Raw genomic sequence first — 17,217 nt, 5'->3', positions numbered from 1 at the left:
ATGATGTTTTACAGTTTCATTCAAGAACTATTCTGAGACAATTTAAAAAGAATATAAATAATTTTGAAGTGTGTTGTAACTGACGTAGGTGAAGAAGTCTACACATGGTCATATGTCAAAAGAAAACCATTTATAAAAAACTTACGTCGTTACACTACAGCACCCAGAAGTGCCACAACACGACGTGGTATGGACTCGAATAATGTCTGAAGTAGTGCCGGAGGTAATTGACACCATGGATCTTGTGGGGCTGCCCATACATCCGTAAGAGTACGAGGGGGTGGCGGTCTATACTGAACAGCACATTGCAAGGCATTCCAGATATGCTCAATAATGTTCTTGTCTGGGGAGCTTGGTGGCCAGCGGAAGTGTTTGAACTCAGAAGAGTGTTCGTGGATCTACTATGCAGTAATTCTGGACTTGTAGGGTGTTGCATTGTCCTGTTGGAATTGTTTAAGTCTGTCGGAATGCACAACAGGGATTAATGGATGCAGGTGATCAGACAGGGTGCTTACGAACGTGCCTGTCGGAGTCGTAGGTATACGTATCACAGTTCCATATCACTCCAACAGCACACTCCCCACACCATTACAGAGCCTCCATCATCTTGAACAGTCCCCTGCTGACATGCAGGGTCCATGGATTCGTGAGGTTGTCTCCATACCAGTACACGTCCATCCGCTCGATACAATTTGAAACGTGACTCGTCCAACCAGGCAACGTGATTCCAGTCATGAACGGTCCAATGTCGATGTTGACGCGTCCAGTCGAGGAATAAAGCTTTGTGTCATGCAGTCATCAAGGATACACGAGTGCGCCTTCGGCTCTTTCGGAGCCCATATCGACGACGTTTCGTTGAATGGTTCGCACGCTGACACTTTTTGATGGCCGAGCACTGAAATCTGCAGCAATTTGAGGGAGGGTTACACTTCTGTCACGTTGAACGATTCTTTTTAGTCGTCGTTGGTCCCGTTCTTGCACGATCTTTCCCCGGCCACAGCGATGTAGGAGATTTGATGTTTCACCTGATTCGCGATATTCACGATACACTCGTCAAATGGTCGTTCGGGATAATCCCCATTTCACCGCTACCTCGGAGATGCTGCATCCCATCGCTTGTGAGCCGACTATAACTGCGCGTTCAAACTCACTTAAAGCCTGATAACCTGCCACTGTAGCAGCAGTAATCGATCTAACAACTGCCCCAGACACTTGTCTTATACAGGCGTTGCCGACCGCATCACAATATTCTGCCTGTTACATATCTCTGTATATGCCTATACTAGTTTCTTAGGCGCTTCAGTGTAATTTATAACACTCCTTCCGCTGAACCGGTAATAATTTCATGTACTATTCTATCTTTCAACAGCGGCCCTCCAAATGGCGCTTTTGTGGGTGGGTATTCTCTCTCTCACAAAACACTACATCTTTCAGGACTTCAGCTACGTGATTAAAAATATTTGGATTATAGCAAAGTCGACATGCAGTAAAGGCAACTATTCAGTCTCTCTCAATACTGATTTCATAACTCTGGGCAACAAAAAATTAATTTTTGAATCTTTCGAGCATTTCATGAGGTAATTCCTACTAATCTTTGGTTGAGAAAAACAAATATGACAATGAAAAAATTTTACTAGCTCTATTTTCTATCATATTCGCAAGGTGGAAGTATCACATTTTAACGGATTGAGAGAAAAGGATACATTCTAATTACATACATACTAAGAACAATGAAAGTCCATTTGATTTTTTTAACTGGTAATTACATACCAAGAGTTCTAAATTGCTGGAAAAATACTTCGCAGATGGACGTGTCTGAAGAGAATCGTGTGGTGGCCTATTGACTTCGTCGTCTTTTAGCTTGCCTCTTGTAATGGAGTTCCGCAGAATCCCTACACAAAGATCAACAGCAATCGGCAAGCATTACTCCATTCCAACAGCCCTGATAACTTAGTTACATAACAGAAATGTCCTGATGGAATCTCTCACCTCTCCACAACTAGGAGGGAAAAAGTCTAGGTGGGAGTGGAGAAAATGGATCTTACTGGAAACGTTGCATCCAAGGTTCTACATCTACATCTACATACATACTCCGCAAGCCACCTGACGGTGTGTGGAGGAGGGTACCTTGAGTACCTCTATCGGTTCTCCCTTCTATTCCAGTCTCGTATTGTTCGTGGAAAGAAGGATTGTCGGTATGCTTCTGTGTGGGCTCTAATCTCTCTGATTTTATCCTCATGGTCTCTTCGCGAGATATACGTAGGAGGGAGCAATATACTGTTTGACTCTTCGGTGAAGGTATGTTCTAGAAACTTTAACAAAAGCCCGTACCGAGCTACTGAGCGTCTCTCCTGCAGAGTCTTCCACCGGAGTTTATCTATCATCTCCGTAACGCTTTCGCGATTACTAAATGATCCTGTAACGAAGCGCGCTGCTCTCCGTTGGATCTTCTCTAGCTCTTCTATCAATCCTATCTGGTACGGATCCCACACTGCTGAGCAGTATTCAAGCAGTGGGCGAACACGCGTACTGTAACCTACTTCCTTTGTTTTCGGATTGCATTTCCTTAGGATTCTTCCAATGAATCTCAGTCTGTCATCTGCTTTACTGACGATCAACTTTATGTGATCATTCCATTTTAAATCACTCCTAATGCGTACTCCCAGATAATTTATGGAATTAACTGCTTCCAGTTGCTGACCTGCTATTTTGTAGCTAAATGATAAGGGATGTATCTTTCTATGTATTCGCAGCACATTACACTTGTCTACATTGAGATTCAGTTGCCATTCCCTGCATCATGCGTCAATTAGCAGCAGATCCTCCTGCATTTCAGTATAATTTTCCATTGTTACAACCTCTCGATACACCACAGCATCATCTGCAAAAGGCCTCAGTGAACTTCCGATGTCATCCACAAGGTCATTTATGTATATTGTGAATAGCAACGGTCCTATGACACTCCCCTGCGGCACACCTGAAATCACTCTTACTTTGGAAGACTGCTCTCCATTGAGATTGACATGCAGTATTTTTACAGGAGCACTGTCACCATATGCCTGTAGTTGTCATCTCTTTTGTTGCCTAAAAATCCATGAACAACACCCTTGAAGACTTCCCAAGCTTCCTTTTCTTTCCTCTCCAAAACTCGGTCAAATGCAGGATCCTTTACAAGTTCTCTTATTTGTGGTCCGACAAAAATGCCTTCCTTAACTTTTGCATCACTTATGTACTTAAAGGCCCGTCCTTCTCGGTTCATAGCTTTGACAAAGTTTTTCATGAATCCCAGCTTGATATGCAGGGGTGGAAGAAGAACGTCTTTTGGGTCCACAAGATGCTTGGCAACGACATTTTCCTCGCTATGGAGAAGATTTCTTGCAGGCCAGTCTTCTTTAATATAATGCAATTTCCTATCTCTACTGTCCCACATACATAAGAAGCAGCATTGCTTTGTGTAACCCAGTTGCATTCCTAGGAGTATGGGAATGACTTTTAGATCACCACAGATTTTCCGTTTGTGTTCGTGATATTTAATTGAGTCCAAGAGAGCTGTCATATTTGCATATGTATCCTTCATGTGAACAGCATGACCAACAGGAACAGATGAAAGAAGGTTTCCGCTGTGAAGTTCCACAGCTTTCAAATGGCTCTGAGCACTATGCGACTTAACGTCTGAGGTCATTCGTCGCCTAGAACGTAGAACTAATTAAACCTAACTAACCTAAAGACATCACACACATCCATGCCCGAGACAGGATTCGAACCTGCGACCGTAACGGTCGCTCGGCTCCAGACCGTAGCGCCTAGAACCGCACGGCCACTCCGGCCGGCCACAGCTTTCAAATTATGCTTGGAGGAGACTATGAATAGCCTCCATTCAGTTGGATCATGGTTCACATTCAAAGATTTCTTCAAGCCATTAATGTCGCAGCAAACAACCAGATAATTTTTCTTCTCCAAAAAGGGAAGCAGTTCCATGTGACGTTTTTTGTACTGTGAGATTCTCATATCACTTTGGAGAAGATTCCATTGCTGTAGTCGAGACCCAAGAATTTCTGTATTCTCCTTTGACAGGCCAAGGTCTCTATTGAGATCACTCAATGCCGCTTGACTCAATCTGTGCGGTTTATCATTTTTTCCCTCAAAATCAGGGTCATGGGATGTGGAAGACTTGTTCCACACTGTCTTCATTTTCTACTTCAAACACATAGTTTTTGGGTGGAGTAGGAACATGTAAACTATTCGAATGTGGAATGGGGCGAATAGCAGATGGAAGATTCTGGTACTGAACTGTTCTTCTTTTTTTCATAGACAATCCTGTCTTTATAGGTGGAGTTAGGCAGAAGTAGCAGTCATGTGTATGGTTTGTACGCTCCAACCAAATCATAGGCAAAGCGAAAGCCATAGATCGTTTCTTCTTTTTCAGCCATTCTCGCAGTGTAACTGAACATGCGTTGCAACATATATGTGGAGCCCAAGACTTATCCTGGTCCCCTACTTTCATACCGAAATAATACTGATAGGCAGTTTTTACAAGAGATGTCAGATTGCGTTTCCGTGAGGAAAATGTTATTTCACCACAAATTTAACAATAGTTATTCACCATATTTACACATTTTCGTGGCATTTTTGCAAATTTTACACCAAAAAAGCACTCGCGAACCAGAAATTTTGCATTAATTTGAGTAGAAAGTACATGTAATTCACAGTCACAGCAACAGTATCTATGTTTACGTCTTACAAACAGCTGAAGAGCATTTGTGTTTCGTTATTTGACAGGTGTGCCAACTCCCAAAAAAGAATTCCCCCAAATTAAAAATCTTCACTCTAAAAAATGAAATGTCATTTTATCTTCAAAACAAGAGCTAATCCGTCATTTTTATGATAATTTTTGAATTCAGCAGATGGAAATACTTGTAAATTTACTATTTTTAAGCCCGAAACATTTTCATTGTTGCCCAGTGTAATTAGAGTAAACATTGTCCTAAATATCACCGTCTTTTTCTTTCTATGAATTCACACAAACGATATAAATAATAGAAACGTGCGCCTTCAGGATACTGTTCCACTCGTCTGTGGGTTATGTCACGAGGAACAGATGTGTGATTAAGCTCTTTGAACATTTGACTCCATATGCTAGTAGAAGGTAATTTTGTGGCCTTAATCTTCGTTCCAAAACATGTGAAGTTATAATTTAGAGTTGGAAAAGACGAATATGAGCTGCTTTCGAAAATAAAAAACTTGTTGATAATATCGGACTACCATGCTCTGTTAGTCTGAATGATAAATAGTGAGCCCTTATAACACAGCCTCAGACGTTTTGTAGTCTCTGTGCCGCGTATTTACTGGCATCTAGGTGTTGTCGCTGCGATTTGAACATTCAGTCTGGTTCACAATCTGTGTTGTAAAGTAAGCAATCCTTAGCATGTGTGAATACAGAGTGAGGACGGATATCTTCCATTTGCAGAGTCAATGAACCACTCCGTCTCTCTGACGTCAGGGACTGATGGATTTTATGCTGCTGCTTCGAAATGGTTCGATTTCTCTGCCGTTTTGAGTACAGTGGAACTTTTTTTTTTACCTGTTGAGCGTACGTGCAATGAGAAAACACTGACTCGAAGAATGGAGATGACGATATCTGCGGATAAGGCTCAAAAGATGCTTCCTAAGCTTTATGTTGGCCAACTATTAGTGACAGAACGTGCATAAAATGCTTTCAGCGCTTCAAGGTGATTCTGACGTCCAAGACTCGGCAGTGGAAGAGAAGTTTTCGAATATTCAGAACTGCAAGCTTTACTTAACAACGGCGCGTACGAATTGCAGCAGACATTATCACAGTCTTCAGAAGAAAGTCAACAAGCCGTTTTCAGTAGACTCAAAGCTATGGAACTGATACAGAAGCAAGGGCATTGGGCGCTCTACGAGCTGAAGCCGAGAAATGTTGAGCGACGTTTGTTTGCTTCTGAGAAACTGCTTGCTACGGAAAGAATGTCAACATCCTGTTTACAATTGCGGACGTAAAATGGGTTCTTACGATAATCCCAAGCGGAAGAAATCTTGAGATATCCCGGCTATTTTTCCACATCATCTACCAAACCGAATATTCACGGCTCGAGGGTCATGCTCTGTATTTGGTGGAACCAGCTCGGCGTAGTGTATTATGAGCTACTGAAACTGGCGGAAACAGTCACAGTATATCATTATCGAAAACGGTTGATGTTTCTGAGCCAAACACTGAAAGACAAATGGCCACAATACAGTGTTAGACGTCAAAATATCATTTTGCTGCATGACAATGCTCGATCCGGTGTCGCAAGAGCCACCAAAATGTACTGGGAAACGTTGAAACTGGAAATCCTACCGCACCCGCCTTATTCTCCTCATATTGCTACCTGTGACAACCAGTTACTTCGATCAATGGCACACTGCCTGGCTTACAAGCACTTCTGATCATTTGAACAAGTGCAAAATTAGATCTATTCATGGATCTCCTCAAACGATGCCTTGCTCTTTCGCCTTGGGATTTGTATGATGCTCGGAAGATAGAATAAAGCAATAGCTAGTGATGGCCAGTACTTTGAATCGTAACTTCTTTGTAAGTTTTTCACAGTAATGCCACGACGGAAATAAAGTTATGGGCCTAACAAGTAAACTGTTCATAATTTAAAAAACAACAGCCATAACTCTTAATCGATTTATCCCACTGTGAAACAAGTTGGTCAGTGCCTTAATGGAAAAATGTTTTCGGTGGCCTACGGTATCATAATTGTAATAAGGAGTTTACCTCTTCGTCCAAAGCAAATCGGCGGCCACTAATGTCTTCTTTCAGAGCTCCAAAAATCTGAAAATCGTGAGGTGACAAATCGGGATCTATGGAGGGTGTGTGAGGGCTTCCCAAGGAAACTTCTTCAGCGTAGTCATAACAAGCTTGGCAGCTTGTTAAAAGTTGTTATTGCGATTACTTTTGAAATAAGAAAGTCTGATTTTTTCCCCGTATGTCTCGTTTCCCGGTGCCCATAGATGTGTGTATATACAGGGTGAATCTGTGATGATGTTACAAATTTTTCAAGATAATGGAGAAAGATACATGTTTCAGTTTGAGTAAGGATCCCTGTAACGGAAACGAATAAGTTGAAAATTATAAGCGAATACCGTTCTGATACCACTGACAGGGGAATACATTTACTGGTAGACTGTAGGGTAGGCAACTTTCAGAGGAGGTAGTATGGACCAAAACAGGAAAAAATATCTAGTAAACATGAGCTCTAAAAAGCATACCTTAAGAGCTACGTGCACTTGTTCTAGTGAGAAGATGTGTTTCACAGTAGTGAAGATGAACAAGTGGTGGTGGTGGTTAGTGTTTAACGTCCCGTCGACAACGAGGTCATTAGAGACGGGAAGATGAACAAGTGTTCATATCTCCCCAGGTATGCATTTTAGAGCACATGTTTACTGGAAATTTTTTCCTTGTATTGGTCCATATTATCACTCTCAAATTTACCCACCCTACAATGCTAGCAACAACAGTACCAGTACAATATTCCATTGTCAGAGATATCAGAACGGTTTTCGCTTCCTACATTAGACTGATTCGTTTCCAGTACAGGGACCTTTAGCTCAGATTGATAAATTTATTGCTCTCCATTATCCTATAATATTTGTAAAATTCTCACAGAATCATATTTGCTTACATTTACAGGCGCTGGCTCTGTAGAATCGTTGGATAACGTTTCCCTACATGTTTTCCTATATAAAGCTTGATCTACTAAGTCCCCTCTACAACCTCTAGAACCGTGTAACATGAACTGTGGAAAAGCTTGTATATCTAGGAAATAATCGAGGATGTTGGTCGTGAGACCCACCAGTTTCGGAATGCAGACAACCCGTCTCCATCTCTGTGGTCATTGCAGTTCGTTAATTTAGGAGCCAACTATCCTGTAACAGTGGCAGGAAGCTTATTTCTTCTCCTTCTGATAACGGTAGCTACAGTCCATTACTTCTTTAACTTGCAGATCCCTCTTCATTTTAGCTGTCTTCACTTAATGACAAGTAGACTTATTTCGCCGAAGTGCTCTTACAGGGCGTCGCAGTCGGGAGTTACGGCGCTGAATAAGAAATCCTCCTTGACGCCTGCTCCTATTCCTTTACTCCCACTCAGGCGACTATCCCTGCGTGGCTTTGTCTGCGACGTTGGGTATCGCCTGCCGCTCTGCAAACCCTATGTTAAAATGGTCTCATTTACGCGGGTGGCCTAATTTGCATGACAATGGAGCAAGTGCAACGGTTTGCAGTGAAAATGGAACTTTCTCTGTTGCTACGTTTCTTAAAGGTAACAAATCGTCAACCAAAAAAAGATTCAATAAGACAAACGATACGTTAAGACAAGTGAAACCCAGGCCTCTACAGGGGTGGTCCACTGGTAGTGACCGGCCCAAACATCTCACGAAATAAACATCAAACGAAAAAACTACTGTACGAAACTGGTCTAGCTTAAAGGGGGAAACCAGATGGCGCTATGGTTGGCCCGCTAGATGGCGCTGCCATAGGTCAAACGGATATCAACTGCGTTTTTTTTTTTTAAAATAGGAACCCTCATTCTTTATTACGTATTCGTGTAGTACTTAAAGAAATATGAATGTTTTAGTTGGACCACATTTTTCGCTTTGTGATAAATGTCGCTGTAATAGTCACAAACGTATAAGTACGTGGTATCACGTAACATTCAGCCAGTGCGGACGGTATTTGCTTCGTGATACATTACCCGTCTTAAAATCGACCGTTTACCAATTGCGCAAGGTCGATATCGAGTTGATGTATGGCTATTGTGAAAAAAATGCCGAATGGGCGTGTGCTATGTATGCTGCTCTGTATCCTGGACAATATCATCCTAGTGTCTGGAACGTGCGCCGAATAGTTACGTTATTTAAGGAAACAGGAAGTGTTCTGCCACATGTGAAATGTCAACCACGACAAGCAACAAATGATGTTGCCCAAGTAGGTGTTTTAGCTGCTGTCGCGGCTAATCCGCACATCAGTAGCAGAAAAATTGTGCGAGAATCGGGAATCTCAAAAACGTCGGTGTTGAGAATGCTACATCAACATCGAATGCATCCGTACGATATTCCTATGCACCCGGAATTGCACGGCGACGACTTTGAACGTCATGTATAGTTCTGCCACTGGGCACAAGAGAAATTACGGGACGCCGACAGATTTTTTGCACGCGTTCTATTTAGCGACGAAGCGTCATTCACCAATAGCGGTAACGTATACCGGCATAATGTGCACTATTGAGCAACGGAAAATCCACGATGGCTGCGACAAGTGGTACATCAGCGACCTTGGCGGGTTAATGTATGATACGGCATTATGGGAGGAAGGATAATTGCCCCCATTTTATCGATGGCAATCTAAAAGGTGCAATGTATGCTGATTTCCTAGGTAATGTTCTACCGATGTTACTACCAGATGTTTCACTGCATGACAGAATGAAGATGTAACATGATGGATGTCCAGCACATAGCTCGCGTGCGGTTGAAGCGGTACTGAATAACAAATTTCATGACAGGTGGATTGGTCGTCGAAGCACTATACCATGCCCCGCACGTTCACCGGATCTGACGTCCTCGTGACCCACCGACTACGCCTGCCAACATGCATCAGCCCACTGTCAATGCTTGTGCAAACATTACGGAAGGCGAACTACTCGCTGTTGAGAGGAATGTCGTTACAATTATTGCCAAATGCATTGAGGTTGACGGATATCATTCTGAGCATTTATTGCATTAATGTGGTATTTACAGGTAATTACGCTATAACAGCACGCATTCTCAGAAATGATAAGTTCACAAAGGTACATGTATCACATTGGAACAACCGAAATAAAATTTTCAAACGTACCTACGTTCTGTATATTAATTTAAAAAACCTACCTGTTACCAACTGTTCGTTTAAAATTGTGAGCCATTTGTTTGTGACTATTACAGCGCCATCTATCACAATGCGAAAAAAGTGGTCCAACTAAAACATTCAAATTTCTTTACGTACTACACAAATAAGTAATAAAAATGGGGGTTCCTATTTAAAAGAAACGCAGTTGATATTAGTTTGACCTATGGCATTGCCATCTAGAGGGCCAACCATAGCGTCATCTGGTTTCCCCCTTCAAGCTAGACAAGTTCCGTTCTTTGTAGTTTTATCGTTTGACGCTTATTTCGTGAGGTATTTGGCCCGGTCACGATCAATGTACCACCCTGTTTTATATTGCGCGCCAAATGGTCAGCAGAAAAGGTAGCAACGCTGGAGCGTCCCGACGAAGGGAGTAGAAATTATAACAGACATCGAGAGAATCCAGAAACGTAACAAGTCTGTATATTTCTTATGAAAAGTGAAACACAAAAGCTCGGTGAACTTAACTGAGAAATATTGTAAAAAATATGATGTAATCCTCGTAGAAGCGCTGTTGGCAAAATTTCGATGACATGCACTCAAAGCAATATCTTGGCCCATTATTTAGTCACCATCGTATACAATACTTGATCAGAAGTTTGCTGACGGGAATTATCCGCCAGATGTCACGAAGGTGGACAAGCCAGCATAAAAGAGGCAATGTGTATTTCATTGACAGTATACATATGGATTTAGTATCCTACTCTTATTGTGCTTAAGAAAACAGTAAACTTGGAAACATATGAACACTTTACACAGCATTGTGTACTGAGTACAGCAGAGGAGTAGTTCGGATATTATGATTGTGTCACCACGACAATGCATCCTTTCATTTGGGAGGATCTGCTAGGCAATGCTTTGTGCACCATAACTTCGAAAAAATGAACAGGCACTCCCAGAGTCCCAACCTGTTCTCCATGGAACACCTTTCGGATGAGTCAGAACCTCGACCTCACTTCAAATCCAACGTGTCAACATCACTGTTTGCACGGGTTACTGCTTTTGAGGAAGAGTGGGCTGCCATTCTTCCACAGATATTCTTATACGTCACAGAAAGTTTCTCCAGCAGAGTTCAAATCGTTATAAAGGCGAAGAGTGGACACAGCTCACATCTACAACTATATCTACATGATCACCGTGCTATTCACAATAAAGTGCCTGGCAGAGGTTTCAATGAACCACCTTCAAGCTGTCTCTCTACCGTTCCACTCTCGAAGGGAGCGCGGTGAAAAACGTGCACTAAAATATTTGTGCGAGTCCTGATTTCTCTTCTTTTGTCGTGATGATCATTTCTCCCCCATTGTAGGTGCCAACAGAATAATTTCGCAATCGGAGGAGAAAATTGCTGATTGAAATTTCATAAGAATATCCCGTCGCAACGGGAAACGCCTTTGTTTCAATGTTTGCCACTCCAATTCACGTGTCATGTCTGTGGCACTATCGCCCCTATTTCACGATAATACAAAACGAGCCGCCCTTCTTTGTACTTTTTCGGTGTCATCCGTCAATCCCACCTGATGCGGATCCCACACTGCACAGAAATACTCCAGAATAGTGGAGACAAGCGTGGTGTAAGCAGTCTCTTTAGTAGCCCTGTTGCACCTTCTAAGTGTTCTGCCAATGAATCGCAGTCTTTGGTTTGTTCTACCCACAACATTATCTATATGATCGTTCCAATTTAGGATATATGAAATTGTAACCCCTGAGTATTTAGTTGAATTTACAATCTTCAGATTTGTGTGGCTTATCGCGTAATCGAAATTTAGCTGATTTCTTTTAGTAACACGTGAATACCGTCACACTTTTCTTTATTCAGGGTCAATTGCCACTTTTTGCGCCATGCAGGTATCTTATCTAGATCATTTTCTAATTCGTTTTGGTCACCTGATGATTTTCAAGACGGTAAATTACTGCATCATCTGCAAACAATCTATGACGGCTACTCAGATTGTCTCCTATGTCGTTAATATAGATCAGGAACAATAAAGTGCCTATAACACTTCCTTGGGGAACGCCGGATATTACTTCTGTTTTACTCGATGACTTTCCGTCTATTATTACCAACTGTGACCTTTCTGACAGGAAATCAAGAATCCAGTCGCAAAACTGGGACGATATTCCATAGGCACGCAGTTTGGTTAGAAGACGCTTCTGAGCAACTGCGTCGTAAGCCTTCTGGGAATCTAAAAATATGGAGTCAATCTGACATCCGCTGTTGATAGCATTCATTACTTCATGAGTATAAAGAGCTAATTGTGTTTCACGAAAACGATATTCTCTGAATCCGTGCTGACTGTGAGTCAATAAATAGTTTTCTTCGAGATACTTCATAATGTTCGAATACAGTACATGTTCCAAAATACCTACTGCAAATCGACGTTAGTGATATGGGCCTGTAATTCAACAGATTACTGCTACTTCCCTTTTTGGGTATTGGTGTGACTTGAGGAATTTTCCAATCTTTAGGTACGCATCTTTCTGTGAGCAACGGGTTGTGCATAATTGCTAAACATGGAGCTATTGTATTAGCATACAGTACACTATGTGATCAAAAGTATCCGGATACACCAAAAAAATACGTTTTTCATATCAAGTGCCTTCTGCTGCCACCTACTGTCAGGTACTCCGTATCAGCGACCTCAGTAGTCATTAGACATCGTGAGAGAGCAGAATGGGGCGCTCCGCGGACCTCACGGATTACGAACGTGCTCAGGTGATTGGATGTCACATGTACCATGGGTCTGTACGCGAGATTTCCACACTCGTAAACAATCCTATGTCTACTATTTCAGATGTTATAGTGAAGTGGAAACGTGAAGGGGCACGTACAGCACAAAAGCGTACAGGCCGACATCGCCTGTTGACTGACGGAGACCGCCGAAAGCTGAAGAGGGTCGCAATGTGTAATAGGCAGACATCTGTCCAGACCATCACACAGGAATTCAAAACAGCACTGGGATCCACCGCATGTACTATGACAGGCTGGAGGTGAGAAAACTTGGATTTCATGGCCGAGCGGCTGTTCATAAACGACACATTCCAAACAACGGCTCGCTTGGTGTAAGGAGTAAACATTGGACGAATGAACAGTGGAAAAACGTTGTGTGGCGATCCGATGGCAGGGTGTGGGTATGGCGAATGCCTCTGAACGTCATCTGCCAGCGTGTGTAGTGCCAACAGTAAAATTCGGTGGTGGTGGTGTTATGGTATGGTCGTGTTTTTCATGGAGGGGGGGGGGGGGGGGGTTGCACCCCTAGTTGTTTTGCGTGGCACTATCACAGCAGAGGCCGACATTGAAGTTTTAAGCACCTTCTGGCTTCCCACTGCTTAAGGGCAATTCGTGGATGGCAATTGTGTCTTTCAACACGATCGAGCATCTGTTCATAGTGCCTGGCCTATGGCGGAGTTGTTACACGACAATAACATCGCTGCAGTGGACTGGCCTGCACAGAGTGCTGACCTGAATCCTATAAAGCACCTTTGGGATGTTTTGGAACGCTGTGCTAGGCCTCACGGACGGACATCGATATCTCTCCTCAGTGGAGCACTCCGTGAAGAATGGTCTGCTATTCCCCAAGAAATCTTCCAGCACCTGACTGAACGTGTTCCTGCGAGAGTGGAAGCTGTCATCAAGGCGAAGGGTGGGCCAACACCAAACTGAATTCCAGTATGACCGATGGGGAGTGCCACGAACTTGTAAGTCATTTTCAGCCAGGTGTCCGGATACTTTTGATCACTTAGTGTATCTGCTAATCGGTGTGTGGTTACTTTTGGTCAGAATGTGTCTCTCTCTTCGGACTCATCACGATAAGACAGATAAAAGCACATACAGGGGAATATCAGCACATTTCCCTATTCTGAAGGAGCCGAATATATATTTTCTAATTTCGGTATGGAATATCCTCCGCTAAACTCCGTGAATTGGTTTTAGGTGTATGTAACACAGAAGTAAGACGTTTTCCTGTCCAAATGTTCCAGCGATAAATTACAATGTAAAGCGAATCTAAAAGCTTAAGACACGTGCTCGAAAATGACCAAAGGTTGGCCGATCGCAAAGATAATGATAAAAATACAGCCTCCTTGGACCATGTTTTCAATTGCAATACACGTTAGGGCTGTTTAACACAACAATAATAATAAAAATTAAAATATGTAGAAGCCACCCATTAGCTATGGACCTCGCCGAGGTCGATTGGCTTCCAAGCGTTAGCGGTAGAAATATTCGTACAATATGTGCAATCACAACGGAGAAATATCTGTTGACAGATAAGATTAACCTGTGAAACTTCCTCGCAGATTAAAACTGTTTGCCGGACCGAGACTCGAACTCGGGACCTTTGCCTTTCGCGGGCAAGTGCTCTACTTGCCCGAGCACTTGCCCGCGAAAGGCAAGGGTCCCGAGTTCGAGTCTCGTTCCGGCACACAGTTTCAATCTGCCAGGAAGTTTCATATCAGCGCACACTCCGCTGCAGGGTGAAAATCTCATTCAAGATTAACATGTGCTTAATCAATCTTTTCAGTACTTGGAAGTGGAAAAGTCTGCTTACATGATCCATTGATCTGGTCTTCCAACATAAGCCAACAAAGGCTTCCTGTGCTGATAGTGCATACGGCTGAAATCTCGAGAAAACTACAGCCGCTGTTTTTCTGAGTGCTACTCTGTTGTATGAGGGCACCCTTTTGGGCAAATTATTCCACAGATGAAATATTCCCCCATCCGAATCTATGGTTGGGGACTACGGAGGAAGATGGTATCATCAGAAATAACGGGTCTGATCGTGGACTGTTGGATCCATTAGCGGCCGCGGTGGTCTCGCGGTTCTAGGCGCGCAGTCCGGAACCGTGCGACTGCTACGGTCGCAGGTTCGAATCCTGCCTCGGGCATGGATGTTTGTGATGTCCTTAGGTTAGTTAGGTTTAAGTAGTTCTAAGTTCTAGGGGACTGATGACCACAGCAGTTGAGTCCCATAGCGCTCAGAGTCATTTGAACCATTTTGTTGGATCCATTAATGTGGCCGGTAGGTTAGAGAGTTTAAAAACAGAGAAAGATAAGTTAGTAATAGCGGGAACCGGTGAAGTGAGGCGGCAGTAAGAACAGGGCTCCTGGTAGTGTGAGTACAGGTGTGTAAGTAAAATGTCAAATAGGAGTGACGCAGAAACTTGTCAATAGTGATTAAGAAAGTAGGAACGGGGGTAAGTGGTACATACCGTTTCTATTTTACTTACAGTAAGCATCCACAGTGCTATTGTTCATACCACCTTGGTAACCATCAAGAAATAAAGAGTGCAACGTGTAGAATTGATTTTGCATTTTTGCAATTTTTCTGTTTTATTACTTCACACGTTAGTAAATGTTTAGGAGTCTGAACCGAAAGCTGATGTCTCAAATTGATGCGTTAAGGCATCCACAAGCAGCATTGAAACCACTGGTCGAGATACCTAGTGGGAAAACAGAGATCAACAGGACCAGCGCCTCGCAAATAATTATCGACACGTCATGAATAATTATAGTGGTTACTAACCGTTAAATTTGTTGATTATAGGTTTGTTCATTACTGGGAAGGGGGGCAAGCGCTCTTTATCTGCCAAATTAAACGGGTTTAAAGAAGGTTCGTGGTTGCCGTCCACACTGAAGGCGTCCGTTGTTAGGAGGTTCCTATTGCAGAATTGTGATGAAGTATAGGCGAACAGGGGCACTTGTTCCGCCTCAAATTTTGTGAGTGTAGCTAAAGAGCATTTAGATTTGTAATTTATATGTTTACATATACTAGAGGGAGTTAGACAGATAGAGCTTGATGTGAATGGACAACTTTTTTCTCGGTACGCAGATGTAGCGCCGACTGCTAGAGAGAGAGGTTCTTGTTGTTCCTTAAGGCAGCAGTAACGATGGTATACACACAATATTTCTTAAGATCAACACGCTGCCCTCGACTGTATTAAGTGTGTGAAAAAATTAACTTTTTTAAAGGTATGGGCAGCACAATACCTTGGAAGCCCCTGTGATCGAAGTCTTTGAGAGGTAAAAGACAAACTTTAAAGGAAAAGAGTACGCCTATTAATTATTTTAATTTAAAGTGGGATTAAATATTTAAAGAAAACCAAAGATATTTCTGGGTGTTATTTATTTTTGAGAGAAGGCCAAATTAGATACTTCATTTCAGCTTGTTTGTCATAAACACTGCGGCTCCGTTAGTATGCAGTTGCCCAAATTGCAGAGAAAAAAACTTACGGAATGACACGATACTACCAAAACACTCAAAATGTTTCTAAGGTGTATCAATATCGAATAATTAACTGTTTATTAAGTCTCTTACGTTCAATTTAGGCACAGTGGATCTACATTCAGACATTAATTTCGTATAGTTGGAACGGTTCGACGGCAACAATCCTATAGAACTGAAAAGGTATGACGATGAAGCTAGTAGTAGCATCGGTACAAGGTCAAATAGTATCTTACGCTTGTTATAATTTCAAAATACGATCAAGGTGTTAACAAAACCGTTTAATTATTTGTGCTACGTCAAGAAATATTGTCAGTGATTTACCAGCCTGTATTCTCAAATTCGTCATAAACCTACTACAGTAACGATAACGGGCTCGTTAGTTAAAGTTATCGATTTAATCCCACTGAGTTAGCCCTTGCTGGTTACTGTGTCTTGTTGTGCGATTTTAAAGAGACGTGCATGTCAACATAAGCGACACAGTGGACTGAAAGTTGTTCTTGGGCAGTATTGCGCCAGCCTAGATCCGTAACGAAGACGTTTACATTCGTGGGAAAGGAACAGAGCGTAAAATTTGAACGCTTTTATCTCAAGAAGTATATGCTTTAATGAACGCGATACAGCAGCAGCGTACATTATAGCTTGATCTGAAACTTGTTATTTGAAGAACTTACGACAGTGTAAACGTTGTACTATATAACATCAGTAAGTGACACAGTACCGCAATAATGGACGACGCAAATTTAAATCTCACACCGAACAAATATCATCTTATCCCTTTTGTAAATTGCCCACACTATCAAAATTTCTTTCTACATGCCGTGTATGTTCACTTACTGGTGTTGACTACAGATCGAAAAAACTGAAGCTTTACGAGTTCTAAAATTCTTCCTTTAGAATTCGAAAAGTTGTACAAAATATTTATTTGTGAGAATGGCACCCTCATTACAGGTGACCTGTATGGTGCCTTACGCAGAACAGTAAATATCAAAAAGAATTTCAAGGGGTTAGTGTCGGCAATTTAAAGTTTAGGAATGCACCCGACGTT

This window comes from Schistocerca piceifrons, chromosome 1, assembly GCF_021461385.2.
Source record: "Schistocerca piceifrons isolate TAMUIC-IGC-003096 chromosome 1, iqSchPice1.1, whole genome shotgun sequence".
In the NCBI taxonomy this organism is placed as follows: Eukaryota; Metazoa; Arthropoda; class Insecta; order Orthoptera; family Acrididae; genus Schistocerca; species Schistocerca piceifrons.
The sequence above is the reverse complement of the archived record's forward strand: the minus strand, read 5'-3'. Positions refer to the sequence as shown.